This window comes from Lepidochelys olivacea (genome assembly GCF_965140295.1).
Source record: "Lepidochelys olivacea isolate rLepOli2 genome assembly, chromosome: 2".
Classification (NCBI taxonomy): domain Eukaryota; kingdom Metazoa; phylum Chordata; order Testudines; family Cheloniidae; genus Lepidochelys; species Lepidochelys olivacea.
In genome coordinates this window covers 50,309,100-50,326,662 of record NC_140412.1, presented here as the reverse complement: position 1 = coordinate 50,326,662, position 17,563 = coordinate 50,309,100, and the positions used below count along the sequence as shown (strand labels likewise).

The window sequence follows — 17,563 nt, the reverse complement described above, 5'->3', positions numbered from 1 at the left end:
TCATTTGTCAGTGTCAAACCTGCCCTGACCCCTGGGTATGTACTTGAGTGGCTAGCCTGAGCCACCAGCCATGGTACTCCCAATGACACTGCTATTTTTAACATACTAGCTGGAGCAGAGCTAGCATGTGTCTGTCTACCCATGCTGGGAAGCACACTCCCATTTGCTGTATACATGTATACTTAGTGTATTCCAGTGTAAGTGACGTGAGATTCAGATCCTCAGTCTGGAATTTGACCTTTCCCTCTAGATTGCTTTACTTTTAATACATTTAAACCAGATTCTTAAATTTAATGTATTTGGTAAGAGGTGTTTTATTTTGAGTGGGTGGGGGTATTTTGTTTGGTTGGGGCATTTTGGGGTAGTATTAGCAGTAATGGAAATGGCAGTGCTTCACAAAAAATCATTTTAAACATTTTAAACCACATTATTTAACAAAATTGTGTGTGTGCTTGTGCGTGAGAAAGATAAAATTATATATTGATAGCTTAATAAACATGCTGGCCAACATGTTCAAAATAGACTATTGATTTTGGATGCTTCCATTTCGGAATGCTCAATTTGAAGACACCTTCAAGGGGTGAGACTTTCAGAAAATGCAGAGCACTTTCCTCCAAAACCAGGCTGCTTTAATGTGTTTCAAGTTGGACACCCAACAACTGAGGCAACCAAAGTCAGTAGTTATTTTGAAAAGTTTGGCTGCTGCTTTAATTTCAAAACTTTATGCTCCATTCTATGAATATGCTCTGAATTATTGTGACTACTAATGTTAGGGCCTTGTGAACATAAAAAGTATCACCCAGTTTAAGTGCTAAGCATTATAAATTCTCCTTTAGATCAAGTGGTGGAGGATTCTATGTTTAGAGCAGAAGGTTCTCAGTTTTTAATCACTACTGACAACTGAGTTCTGAAACTATGGTTTGGTGGTATACTCCTGTGTAGCCATGGAATTGTTATATCTTTGTGTTACTGTTTCAAAAAGTGGCTAACCTGAAGAACCTGTGTATCTAAATGCAACAAGTCATTCTGGTTTCTAGCATTTTATTCTGAAGGCTAAGACCTTTACTTTGGAGTGTATGTCTGTTGTGTTTAAAAGGTTAAAGTGAACTTTTCACTGACATGACAACCACTATTTTGAATGCATTATGAAACATTTGTAATGGTGGCCATCATTTTATCAAACTATTATAATGATATATTGTGTATATGGACAATGGTATCTCATTGGCTTTATTTTTTCCACTCAAGAAGTATTCATATGCAAAGTTTGAGAAACCAGTACATAAAAAGCAAACTGTATGTAGATGTTTCTATAATTGTACTGTACATATTTTAATTTTTTCTCTAACAAGCTGTTATTCACTTTCAGACATATTTTCCACTTAATTCACTTCAGGTAATTGAGACAGGAGATAATAACCAGCAACCACAATAGTAGGCCAGTCAAGTGATTAAAAAAATTAATCACAATTAATGGCACTGTTAATAATGGAACACCATTTATTTAAATATTTTTGGATGTTTTCTACATTTTCAAATATATTGATTTCAATTACAACACAGTATACAAAGTGTACTGTGCTCACTTTAAATTTATTTTTGATTACAAGTATTTGCACTGTAACAAATCCAAAAGAAATAGTATTTTTCAGTTCACCTAATACAAGTACTGTAGTGCAATCTATTTATCATGAAAATTGAACTTACAAATGTAGAATTATGTACAAAAAACCTGTATTCAAAAATAAAACAATGTGAAATTTTAGAGCTTGTAAGTCCCACTTCTTTTTCAGCCAATCGCTGAGACAAACCATTTGCAGGAGATAATGCTGCCCACTTCTTGTTTACAATGTCACCTGAAAGTGAGAACAGATATTCTAATGGCACTGTTCTAGCCTGTATTGCAAGATATTTGTGTGCCAGATGCCCTAAAGATTCATATGTCCCTTCATGCTTCAACCACAATTCCAGAGGACACAAGTCCGTGCTGATGATGGGTTCTGCATGATAACAGTCCAAAGCAGTGCTCATCGACGCATGTTCATGTTCATTATCTGAGTTAGATGCCACCAGCAGAAGGCTGATTTTATGTTTTGATGGTTCGAGTTCTGTAGTTTCTGCATTGGAGTGTTGCTCTTTTAAGACTTCTGAAATCATGCTCCACACCTCGTCCCTCTCAGATTTTGGAAGGCACTTCATATTCTTAAACCCTAAATAAAGTGCTGTAGCTATCTTTAGAAATCTCACATCTCACATCTTCTTTGCATTTTGTCAAATCTGCAGTGAAAGTGTTCTTAAAATGAACAACATGTGCTGGGTCATCATCCGCAACTGCTAAAACATGAAATATATGGCAGAAGTGGGTAAAACAGAGCAGGGGACATACAATTCTCCCACAAGGAGTTCAGGCACAAATTTAATTAACACATTATTTTTTTAACGAGCATCATCAGCTTGGAAGCATGTCCTCTGGAATGATGGCTGAAACATGAAGGGGCATATGAATGTTTAGCATATCTGGCAGGTAAATACCTTGCAATGCCGGCTACAAAAGTGCCATGCAAATGCCTGTTCTCACTTTCTGGTGACGTTGTAAATAAGAAGAGGGCATCATTCTCTCCTGTAAATGTAAACAAACTTGTTTGTCTTAGCGATTGGCTGAACAAGAAGTAGGACTGAGTGGACTTGTAGGCTCTGAAGTTTTACATTGTTTTGTTTTTGAGTGCAGTTATGTAACAAAAAAAGAATCTACATTTGTAAGTTGCATTTTCTCGACAAAGAGATTGCACTACAGTACTTGTATTAAGTGAATTGAAAAATGCTATTTCTTTTATCATTTTTACAGTGCAAATATTTGTAATAAAAATAATATACACTTTGATTTCAGTTACAACGTAGAATGCAATATATATGAAAATGTAGAAAAACATCCAAAATATTTAATAAATTTCAATTGGTATTCTATTGTTTAACTGCAATTAATCGTGATTAATTTTTTTGAGTTAATCATGTGAGTTCACTGCGATTAGTTGACAGCCCTACTTAATAGTGATCATAAAGTCTTCCCAGTCAAGGAAATAACTAAATGGAAGGTTCGTAGAAATGGGTATGTGATCATCTTCTCTCACATGCACACTCACATCTGTATTTCTATATTTTGCCACACATCTGCTGCACTGAGTTGTCTATTTTTACACACTAACTATCTGGAACTATTGTCTGAGGAGGCCAAAGTTTAGGGGCCCTCAGTGAAATCCTGGCCCCACTGAAGACAATAGGAGTTTTGCCATTGACTTCAGTGGGGCCACTACGTCATCCTCTCTCTTCAAGAATACTTTATTTTCCTTCTCTGTAAGCATGCTTCCTTACAGGATGGCTGATTGAGGAGCTTAACTGTTCATCCATCTTCAGAAACAGCAATAACTGAGCTCTGATCAGCCAGCAAATATTTTTAAGTAACATGAACTGCGTTCCTCTAAGAGCTGAGATACAGTCTTTTCAATAAGAAAAGGAGTATTTGTGGCACCTTAGAGACTAACAAATTTATTTAGTCTCTCAGGTGCCACAAGTACTCCTTTTCTTTTTGTGGATACAGACTAACATGGCTGCTACTCTGAAACCAGTCTCTTCAATGGTTCTAACTACTGCTAGGTCAGGATATTATTTAGCACTGTTGAACCGCTAGCTCATTCCCTATTTCTCTCTTCTCTGCTTCTGCTGCTCCCAGTACCTTATTTATTTTTTACTACCTCTTTTTCTTTCTCAATCCTCTTTACATGTAATGTGTAATAACTTATCAAAAGTTTCCATTTTATGACACCCCTCTACATATGTATGCAGCAGCTCTTGTTGGTATTTTGAGAAGTGCTGTTTCCATTTGTGCTGAGTAAGTTGCAAGGGACAGACAGACTACCCACCTAGAAAGGCATTTGCTCAATCAGCTTTGAACTCTGGAACTAGACATCTGAGTTATATAGACACTATGCTGCTCGCTTCAAATGTGTCTCGTCAAAATATGCTGACAATTAAAATCTCACACGTTGGCTTGGTGAAGGACAAGTGATGAATGCAAATAACAGACAGTGCATGTCCTGTGGCTTTTATGAAGAGCACTTTCACAGTGAGTTATATATTCTCTCTTCTGCTGTTTCCTTTAGTTCTGCACTGTGGCTCATGATACCAGTTACAACTTATGAATTCACAGTATATCTAAAGGACAGAGACGAGTTCATAAATACTGTATGTTGCTGTTCAATGTAGAACACTCACAAATAAATAAACTCTAATAAATCTCAGCTTCCCACACTATATTGGACCTGGTCCTGCAGCCACTGGAGTTAATGGGAGTTTTGCCATGTACTTTAATGGGAGCAGAAATTAGCCCTTAGTTTCTAAGGGCCAGATCCTGCCTACTTGTGGATGCACAGTTTGCTGGAGGAGGGAGTCTCCCCATGCTCCTTGCACAGTCAATGTAGAAAACAGACAGAACGGTAGCCTTTTTGCTTCCTCCCTTTTCAAAGGGGCACACAGCAATGAGGGAGGTGAGCTCACGACTCCACACACTTCAGTTGTGCATGGGGAAGTAAATTTCACCTTACCTAGGAGTGGCTGCCTTAGCTCCAGGAGGCATTCTACTGTCCTGAGAAAAGAACAGCTGCACAGGTTCCTCCTACGTGGGGGAGGTATACACCTCTCCTTAGTATGGGCTCTGCTTAATTTTATCCCTAATTTAGAGTCCAATCCCATGAGGTGCTGAGCGTTCTCCATGCCCATTGATAAAAGTAGGGATTTAGGTCCTCAACATGGTCCATGGTCAGGTCCTGAATTGTAGAAGATGAGTGGAAAACATGCATATAAAAATGCATTTTATTACGCCAACTAAATACTTTTCTACAAGGTGTGAAAAACAGAGACGTTTAACTCTTAAAGGTCCAAAATCTGCATTAGTGACTAATCACTTTCCTAATATCTTATTCCAAACTAAGTGCCTGATCACAGCCCTGCAAGCATGGAACTCCCTGTTGAAAGAACTTCCTTGTGTTGCTTGGGCTCTAAAACCATTGTGAGAACAATAGAGGGCTTAGGCCTTGATTTAGGAAGATATTAAAAACATACCTAATTTTAAACATGTAAGTAGTCCCATATGCTAGAAGCGCTTTTGCTTAAAACTAAGCGTGTGCTTAAGTGGTGACTCGAGGTTTATGCCTAGTGTAACTACTGGAGCCAGTGACATAGGTGTTCAGTGAGAGGGAGGAACATAAATCCCAGTGTCCAAAATTGGTGTAAACTTCCATATTTTAGTACAGTACATCTGCAGAATACAAAATTAGACAAATTTTTTTTAAATAGCTTTTTACCTGGCTCCAGCCTGAAGCAAATCTTAATTTTAATGACTAACTTGCAGATCTTTGAACTACAAGGTACAGAATAGAAGTGCTGACACGACTATACACATGCTGCTTTTGGGAGCACTGGCTTGGCAAAATAGTCGCGTGCTGTATTTTCAGTCTACCAGTATTTCAGTTTGTATCTCATTAAATCAACTGCTCAGAAGCATGTGAAAATGCATTTGTGAATTACGTTGATATCAGCAACATGCACTGGCATAAGAAAGTAGAATCAACCCCAACAAATGTTGATGGGGTTGCAATCTGGTTTCTGTTGATTATAAAGAAATGTTTTAATAGTATGCACTGTCCTTTCCATTTTCCTGGAACTTGCTAAAGTGGGCAGTGAATCGAAGAACTAAAAGGTTCCCATCAACTGTGGACATTTTATGTAGTTTTTTTTTAAAGACCAAATAAGGCCAGGTTTTCTAGTGGTGTTATTTTGAATTCTGCAAATTGCTTGTTGCCATTCCTTTCTATACACATTACTATTCATTGGCCTTTAAAATAAGTGTGTCAAACAAGGATTTAATGAGAGATATATTGCATATTACATGTTCTCCCACATGTATTTTCCTTCATCCTTGGCAGAACTCAGAGGAGCTCACCATTTTACATTCTAACTTACCTTCAGAGCTCCTCATGATGCCAAGGTAGGCAGGATGGACTTACTTCACTGTCACTCCTTAATTGCCTAATGCTGAGTTGTGCAGCACATACTTCTCCTACTCTTTCCACCCTGTGGCTCACATGATGCCAACATATTGTATCTAACCTTTGTCATGCTGAGAATGAGAGACTGGGATTTAGAGTGAGGCAAATAACAAACTGACTAGATTATGAGGAAATGGGGCTTTGAACTACTCAGTAAGATCCATCACTGTGAGGCCATAAACATGCTCTATCTTCTTAGCTGGCCTGACTTCCACACCACACTATTATGGTACTTACAGCACTGCCTGTCTGGACTGGTGTAATAACAGACTGCACTCGTATCAAAGGTTCCTCTCAGAGACAGACTATCAGTTTTTCCACTCTCCAAGATATTTTTAAAACTTGCAAATCTACGTATCTGCACCATTTGCCTATCATGAGATTCCATAGCAACTTCCCATCAACTTCCTAAATATACAATAGCTTTTCTAAGTAATCCTATTGATTTGTGTAGTAAGGCATATTTAGGGCACTGGATTTATCATGCTATCAATTATTCACATTAAATAGCAAGTGCATTACAATGTATTAAAACCCATAAGTGTTAAACAGATATCCTCAAGAACAAGATTAAATCAGACTCTTTCAAATATGCACATTTAGCTATGTTACTGGTGGGGTGTCCTTATTATACAGTGTAGAGATGTTCTCTCACATGGTTATATATTTATATTGAAGTTTTATTTATTTTTCTTTGTTGATCTCAGTATCTTTTATTTTTATAATCTCCATCCCAAGGTTGATTGAATTAGGTTTCCCATCATGTTTCCTTTTGGTTCTGTAGCTTTATACTATAGATCAGGCTTAAACCACTGCTTATGCTCTTTCTGTACTTCTCGTCTGCTCCTCAGATTTATTTTCAGATAGCTGTCATGGAGTTTGTTTTGTTGTGTTTTGCCTTCCAATTGTCAGAGCCATCCATTGTTGTTCTGAGCAGTCTGGGGATTCTTGTTCATTTCAAGAGAGAGCATGGAAAGCATAGTGATCATTTCTTTTACTGTTAAAAAAAAAGGGTTCTTGAAGTCACTCCACCAGTTCAACTCAAAACTAGCATTTCTATTCTATTTGAAAGTTGCAGCATTCAAGATAATTCCTTCTTTAGTGTATCATTGGCTGTATATTAACAGTATGCTATAACCCTGCTGGCATTTACTGAAAATAATTTCAGGCCAGATGGGGACCACCAGCAGTGGTAGGGAGCTCACATAGGAGAAGGAAAATTCCAGATTAAACCCTTTTGAGGAGGGAGAAAACTTAGAGTACTGGGCAACTCTGGAGAGACAAGCAGAAGCTGCATATACCAAACTGGATGGACCAGTACCCTATGTGACACCCTGTACCCCATGTTCACCACTTTTTATATGGCTATATTTTGTATTAAGTATGATTTGTGAGATATCATTTAAAAACTCATAGTCTACTGAATATCATTGTCCTGTTAAAATGTGTGTATCGGCATTGTATATAGAGCTATGAAATTTTACTTATAACTGTTACTGAAATATACTGTAGTTCTGGGTAATGCCCTCAGACCATTTTTTCCAAAGACAAAGGCACACTGGCTCGGTGCTAAAAGGCCATTACCTATTTAATCAGAGTTTCACCAGGAGGGGAGTTGTAAACAACAAATTTACAATTCACCTGAAGAACAGTTGGCAGCTCACATTTGCCATGTAACTGCCTGACCCTATGACCTATCAAGGACTTTTTTAGTAAAAAAGGGTCAGGATATAAGAAGGGGGGCAAGACCTCTGACCACTTTTCCTCTCTTTTCCACCTTATATCGGTCTGCTCATAACATCAATGAGTACCTGAAGAACACTGAACTAAGGGGAGTGATCCCAGGGTGAAAAGAAATCCAGCCTGTGAACTGAGACCTGTCATACCATCTAGTGGGGGTGAGAAAGCTATTTGCTTCAGATTTTATTTAGGCTGGTAAAGTTTAGGAATGAGGTTGCAGTTTTATCTTTTTATGTCTTTGGTAACCAGTTCTGACTTTTATGCCTTATCACTTATAATCACTACAAATCTATCCCTTTCTAGTTTATTGTTTTATTTAAACAAGTGTGGTTTTGGTTGATGTGTTTGGGGAATCTCTACTCAGGTTAACAAAGGCTGGTACATAATCATTTCTTTTAATGAAATTACAGACTATTAATGAGCTTGCATTGTTCAGGAGTGTGCTTCCCCAGTCTCTCAAAATACACCCAGTTTTACATGTTTCCCTTCTAAAGCGCTACAATGAAAACCCCTTCCCTGACTGAACCATGATGCTGCCTCCACAAGTTGAAATCCAGGGTCACAAGGAATACCATGTACATACCATCCTCGACTTCACTATTCAATTGCTGTCTGTAGCATGGTGCCTGACCCTAGCCTCCTGGTAATCTGATCCTACCTGTCTCCTGATGCCTGACTCTCAGTTCACCCTCTGGCCTGTCTCACACTCTGACCTACAGGTAACCTGACCCTGCCTGAAGCCTGACTCTCTGTTTGTCCTCTGGCCCATCTCTGATTCTTACTTCCTGGTACCTGACTCAGCCTGATTCCTGTTGTGACCACTAGGTCTGTAGTCTTGACAAGGTGATTGCCAACACTTGCTTTAAGAAAAGAGAAAGTCATTGTACACATACTGAAGTAGCATAGTAACAACAAAAATAGATTTCTTCCTAACCCTAGTAAACTAGAGGAAGATGCTTAAGGATTGTAAGGTTATCCCAAGTGAAGCAGTCACACCCCAACACAAGCCATTGGAGGTAACGACCGTGACTGATCCCAGAAGGGGATGGATCACTTGATGATTACCTGTTCTAGTTATTCCCCCTGGGGCACCTGGCAACTGGATTAGATGGACCCAGTATGGCCGTTCTTATGACTGGCAAATGGATCTGGTATGAGCTTTTCTCTAACAAGACATGCATCATGATGTGGAGAGTGCACAGTGTGAATGCAGACAAGTTTACGGAGACAGTCACAAGCTTTGAGCTGAGAGATACGCAGATTAGAACAGCAGAAGAGGAGTGGTGTATCTTCAAGAATGTATTTATCCGAAAAGCTGAGGTGCTATGTGGATGCATTAAGCTGGATAGACCACAATCTCATAAAGAATGGTGGTGGAACAAGAAATGCAGAAAACCATATGAAATGAGAGAAGCCAGAAAGGTGATGGAAAAATAAGCCTTTGAAAGAAGCAGCTACCACCTATAAAGTCTCCAAGTGGCCAGCAAAAGAAGTCAGAAAAGCAAGAATCCTAGTCTTAGATGAGCTGTATCATGAGCTGAACAACTACCCTCAACATGCCATATATATATATATATATATATATATATATATATATATATATATATATATATATGCAATTGTGCAGAAAAATTAAAAGAAGGAAAGCAGACAAAGTCAGCACACCATTTTTACAGGATGCTGGGGGCAATCTGTTTGTGACGGTATATAGCCAATGGTGAGACTACTCTGAGAGTCTACTTAATGAGAAAAAACCTTTATATGCTATGCTACCATTGTGTGAACCAATAATTACAGATGTCAATGACCTGTCAGAGGCAGACTTCAAGGCAACACTGATGAAGATGGCACCTAGAAAAGTAGCATGTCTGGACAAAGTCACAGCAGAAATGATCAAAGCCGTGAGATAGCTTGTGTGCACTGGCTTAAATGAGTCCTGTGCACAGTTTGGAAAACAAAGAAAACCCCAAGAGAATGGAGAAGTCCATATTAGTACCAATATACAAATAAAAAGTGACATACATGACAGTTCAATGACTGAGGAATTAAGCTGCTGTCCCACTGCATGAGACTGTTAGAATCATAGATAGTTGCATTTCACCAAGTAGTAAAGCCCATTTTAGGAAAGAAGCAGTTTAGTCTTATAAAAGGAAAAAGGATGATTGTGGAAAAGAAGCTTGAGGAAAACAATGAGCATGTTTTGGCTTTCCTCAATTTGGAGAAAGCATTCAACAAAGTAACTAGAGAGAACTTGAGAAGAACTGAAGCCATTGACATGAAATGTTTGAGGCAATGAGAGGGGTGACAATGCTGGTCCACATGCAGAATGATGTCTTCGGGGAGTGAGATTAGGGTCTGCAGTATCAGAGAGAAGCTGTAAGAGAGGAGGCTGAGGTGCTATGGTCATGGATGAAGGATGAGTGAAGAGAATCCTGTTAGAAAGCAATTGCAGATGAGAGTTAGTGGGCAGAAAACAAGAGAATGGCCAAGAAAATAGTGGGTGGACTGTGTATTGGAGGATGGAGCGGATGTGGAGACAGTGTTGGACTGACAAGCCTGGAAAAGACTGATTTGGCAACTCAACCCCAATTAGCCGGGGAAAAGGAGAAGAATAAGAATTAGAATTTTAGGTTTGTCTCACTCAGTTGAATATCTCAAAATATCTGAGTACTTTCTTCTCTTTTTATTCCTCTTTTTTCCCATTACACATGTGCTTTTCTTTTTGTTGTTGATCTACAAGAGACTCTAGATATTAACTTAGCAAAATATAAATTAAATCTGTTTGCTCACTTTCCCCAAATATCTTAAATCACCATGACTTTTAAAAAAAACACTAGAAAGTGTCATATTCTTCCCATTCATATACAGAGCTGATTTTTTTCCATTTAGTCCTTTGAACATTTTCTTATCAATGACTATGATATATTATTTTAAGCTCACTGTAAGCATGTGACTCACCAGCCAGTGCACCTCTGGTGACTGGGTGTGGCATAGTTAAGTTCTTCTCCTTCAGCACCCCCTGCTGACAAAGATTCCAGCCCTACAGTGGTCTACTGCTTCTTGTGACTTGGCCGTCTGGTGGAGTCACATTTAGGCCCACCCCTTCTGGGGTAAACTAACAGTCCAACAACTAGTCCTTTCACCTTCATGTTGGACCCTCAGTCCAAGTCTGGTCTCACTAACCCTGGTATCAGTGGGGTTTTAGTAGTTCTTACACCTTGTCAGGAGGGGGCTCTGCTCCACTTTCCTTGGTGGGCTGATAGAGGAACCTAGGTCCTCCCTCTCAGTAGGTTCCAGTCCAGGGACCCTTGAATAGGCAGCCAAGACATGACTACACCATTTCCATGCTGCTTCCATGTACCACATCCTGCCTTCTCCTGTCTTGCGCCTTTGGCTCAGCCTCTTCCTGGGCTCCCAGTATATCAACTCCACTTCTGCTCTTCCACTGGCTCACTGCAGAGCTTCTTAGCCATTTCTGCTCTCCAGCTGGTTCTGATGAAGAGTTTTCTCCTCTCCTTTCACAGGGCAGTCCTCCTCCCTACAACCCCTCCCCACAAGAGTCTTGGATGGACTTCCTTTTTGACTCTCCTTCTTAACTGCTGTAAGCTCCCTGTTGCAGGTCTACCTTCCTATCTACCAGCAGTCCCACTCAACTACCTGACTCCAGCCTGACTTGTCTCGCTGAATGACCAGCGGAAATCTGCTCTCCTTCCTGGTCAAGCCTTAAGTGAGTCAGGTTCAGCCCTTTTAACTCCTTCCTTCAAGTCTGATGCTTACTGCAGCCATAGCAGGATGAGGCTGATTGTGGCCACGGGATCACGTTAACCCTTGCAGGCCCAGTGCAGGGTTGCTACACCCCAGCACACCCAGGCAGCATGATCCTCCTCCTGACTCAGACTAACATATTCCATTTTACAGAAACATATTCTGTTGGTGCCTTTGATTATGTTTCACCATGAAATGAGCTATTTGATTTCCAACATTATTGATGTTACTCTAAGAAGGACACTGCTTTTATAATCTCATTGTGATGAGAAATCTATTGTCACATTGAAAGTGGTCAGAAAACAACATTCTTAAAAATGTTTAGACAGGGCATATTGTAAGTGTGGTGAGCAGGAATTTAAGCCCTTCTTTTCAATGAGCATTAATGGGAATTGTTGAACCTTGCACTCAAAAATTGCCATCAATCTTGCAATTGTTATGCAGACAAAATTCACATTGGATGCAATGGGAGTTTTGCCTGTATCAGGAAGTGCTGTCTCCACAGTGACAAAAATGGTACAGCCATGAAGATGTCATGGAGACCAGGTCTATGGCATATTGAGTTAGAAAATGTTCACATATAAACCATTCTTCAATAATAACTATTTGCTGTTAGCTCTATTTGGCTTTTAAGGCACAGCCCCTTGTGAAATGCCTGTCAAATAACAAATTAGTTCATAAAAATCAAAGGACCAAATTCTGTGCTGATGGAAATAGATTCACATTAATTGACATTGATTTCAGTGGAGCTGTGCCAATTTACATCAGCAGTTATCCAGAATGTGGCTGTAGAATATTCACAAACAGAAGAAAGGTCTAAATTTGTCAAATATATTCTTCACCCTGAATTATTCACCCAGTCCTATTGTTTCCAATCTGTAATGTAGCAGCTAAAATAATATATTGGTTCCTAGTATCCTTGACAGTAGTTGCTGATGCAATCTTCTTGTATTTCACTATTTTAAATTAATTAAATTAAGAATTAAATAACACCCTTTATAATATGTGGTTCTGCCCTTCTTTACAACTCACTGTGTACAACTTATGTTCTTACACAGCTCCCCCTCCACCCCCGTTTTTAGTGTTTGCATTTATTGAACTTCAAAAGCAACTTATTCCACAACACTTTGAAACAGGACTAGACTTAGACATAGTTCCCCTCAGTGTTCCTGAACTACTTATTCTTTAAAGCTTGCAGAATCTTGTCCCACTCTATTTTTCACCTTCCAGGTGGGGAAAGTCTCTGCCTTTTATTTCTGCTGAATGAGAGCTAATGAGACACTCCTACCTGAGTTAGCAGAATAGCTCTGCTCCTCCACGCAGCTGTTGATGCTTTTTTCCCCTTGTAGAAGAAGGCTTGTGGTATTGCATGATTGAGAATATTTCTCCCACAAGATCCTAGAGCCTGGACTCCATGTCACAGATATGCTGAGAGATTAGGTACTTTATAAGCATTTTTTATGAAAGCATATATCCTGTTTGCTTATAATCTTTCCTTCTCAGCTGCTTTCTCTAATTTATAATCTAATAGTTCTCCCTTTTTTATCTCCTGCAGATTTTAAAGCAGAATACAGCATCTGTTTAAAAACAGCTGACAAATTACAACTAATGACTTTTTGATATCTCTGTTTGTTTGTATCTAAATGGGACAGAAAAAAAAACCTTCTGATTCCATTGAAATAACGTCTGGCTCCCTTCTTTTTCAAATTTGTGCTCATAATGAGAATGAAGGAAGTCTCCAAGGAGTCTTCTTTGGCTTCTAATCCAAAAATTCTGGAAAGGTCTAAAGTACTTGGAGAAGTGAGTTACACATAACTGATGTCCTTAGATTTCCACCCATATACAGTAGGCATATAGCTAGACAGGCAAACAATCTTTTCCTTCCAAGACAGTAAGAGAGCCCAATGCTATAAGTTCCATATACATGGAATTTCCATTGATTACAATGGGAGTTCTGCATGTGAATTTTTTCCAGAATCGGGGCCCAAAATTGAGCTAGTATTTTATATGAACGATCTCATTTAGTGATATTAGAGAAGGAGGAGTATGAGAGAGTAAAATGCCAATAAAAATGCCAATTATCTTTACGTCCTGATTTCTCACTACCGTCTCAAGAAATAAAACATAAAATAAAAAAGAGAAACTGGAACTTACTCATCAAATCCTAGCAGTAAAGTTGACTAGTTCTGTAGTTCTTCACCCGTGCTTTTACTAGGTTAAATGAAAGAGTAGAATCTACAACATACATCTATAAAGTAAAATTAGAAGCAGGCACTTGTCTTTCTGTCATGCATTCAGATTAGAGTCATAGCAAGGTTGCACTGCTAGAAACTGTATTTACAGTAGATTAGTAATACTCATGTTGTAGAAACCTTAAAAAGGGAGGGGCATACAGTAGGCCTTTGGAACAAAACAATGGATGCTTGTGCTAATATGAAATACACACTGACTCCTTGTCTTAAAATTAGAAAAGTTAACATTTATGAGGCCTTCAGTGGTGCTGTTAAACAGGCAATCAGGGATGCCAGGGAGTGCTGTGCTTCTGAGCATAGATTTGGGGTCCATAATTAGGCACTGGATCCCCGATAACAATAACCTTCCCTTATTGTATGCCAGGCTGTAATTCAGCCTTGGAGTTGCTGATGTGGCACTGTAAGGGCACATCGTTCAAGGGGACTGCAAAAGGCAGCAGAAGTATGAGATTGGATTATAGCTTTGGTATTTTGTGACCAAACGAAGGTTAAAAAAATGGGGAGGTTGAAAAAGCATGAGATTGCTACTCTTCAACCAGCAGTAGGATAGTATATTTTATAATCTGATGAATGATACCTGAGGAGAAGATTTAGCGTACACAGAGTTAAAGAGAAAATGGGCTATAGAATATGTTTGAAAATAGATGTTTAGAAGGAGAGACTGGACTCTGATGCAGGAGGACATATAAAAAAGACTATTCACAAATCTGTATTAGTTGTGAAATACTCCTGTAAGTGTATTATCTAATGAATGTTTTTGGATACTGTCTGGACCATGCTCACATGCACTAACTATCCAGATATGATTCAGTACTGATGATAGTTTATTCAATAAATACTTTAGGTTTTTTTATTAATTATGTTTTTATGGTATTGCCTAAGGGTCAACCAAGAATGGAGCCCCATTGTGCTAGGCACTGTACACACATAGAGGAAGTAGACAGTCCCTGCCCTGAAGAGCTTACGATCTAAATAGACACAGGGCCAGGGAAAGGGCATACCACACAGACTGAACAGTGGGATATAGCAAATATTATGTTAGTGCCACAATTTCTTTCGGTGAGTGAGGGGAGGGAACACAGTGAAAGTTTACTGAAAGAATAGGGAAGGGAAGGGAATGAGGGGTATAGTACAGGGGACAAGGGGATAAGAGGAGCAGGCATAGAGTGACAATGTAAGTCCAGTCAAAACTGTAGCAAGTTCTCCAAATGTCCAGAGATATATTTCAAGCAGTTGGCCTTGCCAAAACTTTTGGTTGAGAAGTGGCTTTTTTGCATGTTGTGTATTCAGATTTAAGAAGTCATGATGTCAAATAACTAACACCACTGAAATTTTATTTAAGTAAGACAACAAAGCAATACTTAATACAGCACTGTACAGAAAAGGAAAGTTATGTACCAGATCTGAGACTGGAAAAATGAGACAAGGTGCTATCACCTCCTGTGACTTGCATGCTATCCCTCTGTTAATGCAACCTAAAATTGCATTTGCTTTTTTTGCAATAGCATTACATTGCTGATTCATACTGAGGTTGTGAGCCACAACTCCCAGATCCTTCTCAGCAGTTCTGCTGCCAAGCCAGTTTTCTCCATTCTGTATTTGTGCATTTGACTTTAATTCCCTAAGTGTGTAGCAACCGACATTTTTCTTTGTTGAATTTCATTTTGTTGTCTATAATGCAGTTCTCCAATTTATCAAGATCCCTCTAAATTTTTAGCTTTATCTTCTCAAGTATTGGCAACCCCCTCCCAGCTTTGTGTCATCTGCACACTTGATCAGTATGCTCTTTATACCTACATCCAGGTCGTTAATAAAGATGACACATCGGACCCCGAACAGATCCCTGTGGAACCTCACTTGAGACCTTCCTCCAATCCGATATCATTCCATTAATAATTATTCTTTGTTTGTGGTTATTTAACCAATTATGTGTCCACTTAACGGTAGTTCTGTAGAGCCTGCATTTCTCCAGTTTACTTATCAGAATGTCATATGGGACTGTGTCAAAGGCCATGCTGAAGTCCAGCTATATTATGTCCACTGCAGTCCGCCTGTCCACCAAATCAGTTACCCTGCCAAAGAAGGAAATCAAGGTGGTTTGGCACAATTTGTTCTTGGTAAATCCATACTGACTGCTAGTGAATACGCCTTCATCCTCCAGGTGTTCACAAATTGAATGTTTTATACAGACTTCTTTTCCTGGTGTCTGGTTTACATAACTGATAAACTGAAGACATCTGTTCAACCGTCCACAATTTTATCAATTCAAGGATATCTAAAACCAAGTCATTATGATAGAAATAACTGGTTGGATTAATTACTGATAAACTAAAGGCATTCTTCAGAGATTATTTTATTAATTACAGAAAACATCTTCCCCATATAGGCTACAAGTGGGCCCTTTCTGGACATCTCCCTAAAGGTCAAGAGTTTAGAGTAAAAAGGTATGACATTCCGGGGTGCAATCCAGACCACTGAAGGCCTGTGTCACAACGACCCTGCAAACTGGGGTGCCTCCCATGCTTTGCTGCCGTAGCTCTTACCTGGGCTGCTCACAAATAGTCTTTCAGCATGCAGTTCACACCCTGAGTGTCTTTGTATAGCTGCAGCCTGCCAGCTACACATCATTCACACTCTGGCTTCCACCAGCCTTGGTTACACTTGCAGGGTGACCCCAAGACACTCTCAGTCCCAGATTTTCCCCCAAAATGTGTGTTCTTCACTCTCCAGTTCTCTCCTGGACAATCCAGATATGTTAGTGGATCAGTATACAACAGCTGGCTACCCTAAATGGTGTTAGCCACACAGTATAGTTTAGCCACAACACTGGATTAGTTTTGATTAAAGAATACAAGTTTATTTAACAACAAAGAGAGAGATTTTAAGTGAGTACAAGTATAAGGCATTACAGTTAGAAATAGTTACAAGAGAAATAAAGAGAAAACATTTTCTGGTCCTAAGTTTAGCAACTAGATGTGTTTCAAGATAAAATTCTTACTACATGCTCCCAGCAACAGGGCTGACCAAATTTCAGGCCAGGATCACTCCCAAAGTCAAATGGGCTGGTTTCCTTTGTCATCTTAGTTGAAAGAGCGAGACGTGAATGGGGGTGTTTTTGCCCCTCACTTTATAGTCCAATCCCCTTTTGGAACTGCATTTTCCTGAAGGTTACCCCCTAGATCAGTGGTTCTCAACTAGGGGACATGTACCCCTTGGGTACTGTGACAAAGTTCCTCCTCTACCTTGGTGGGTCTTGCGCTTATTGGCGGATTTGCTCGCCTTGGAACTTCATGGCAGCCCTCAGTTTGGCCGTTTTTGTGAACCCACAGTCCAGATCAACTCCTACTGTGTCTGACCAGGAGTTGGGAGGTTTGGGGGGAACCCGGGCCCACCCTCTACTCCGGGTTCCAGCCCAGGACCCTGTGGAATGCAGCTGTCTAACAGTAGCTCCTGTAACAGCTGCATGACAGCTACAACTCCCTGGGCTACTGCCCCATGGCCTCCTCCCAACCCCTTCCTTATCCTCACCATAAGATCTTCCTCCTGGTGTCTAATAATGCTTGTACTCCTCAGTCCTCCAACAGTCCGCGTTCTTATTCTCAGCTCCTAGCGCCTCTTGCTCCCAGCTCCTTACACACGCACCACAAACTGAAGTGAGCTCCTTTTTTAAACCCAGGTGCCCTGATTAGCCAGCCTTAATTGATT

At 39.7% G+C, this 17,563-nt stretch overlaps 1 protein-coding gene across 13 annotated transcripts in view; it reads left to right on the top strand.

Moving 5' to 3' along the window:
* Positions 1-17,563, top strand: part of RALYL (RALY RNA binding protein like) — a 625,744-nt gene that overhangs the window by 507,159 nt on the left and 101,022 nt on the right. The gene's annotated exons all lie outside the window — the stretch shown is intronic.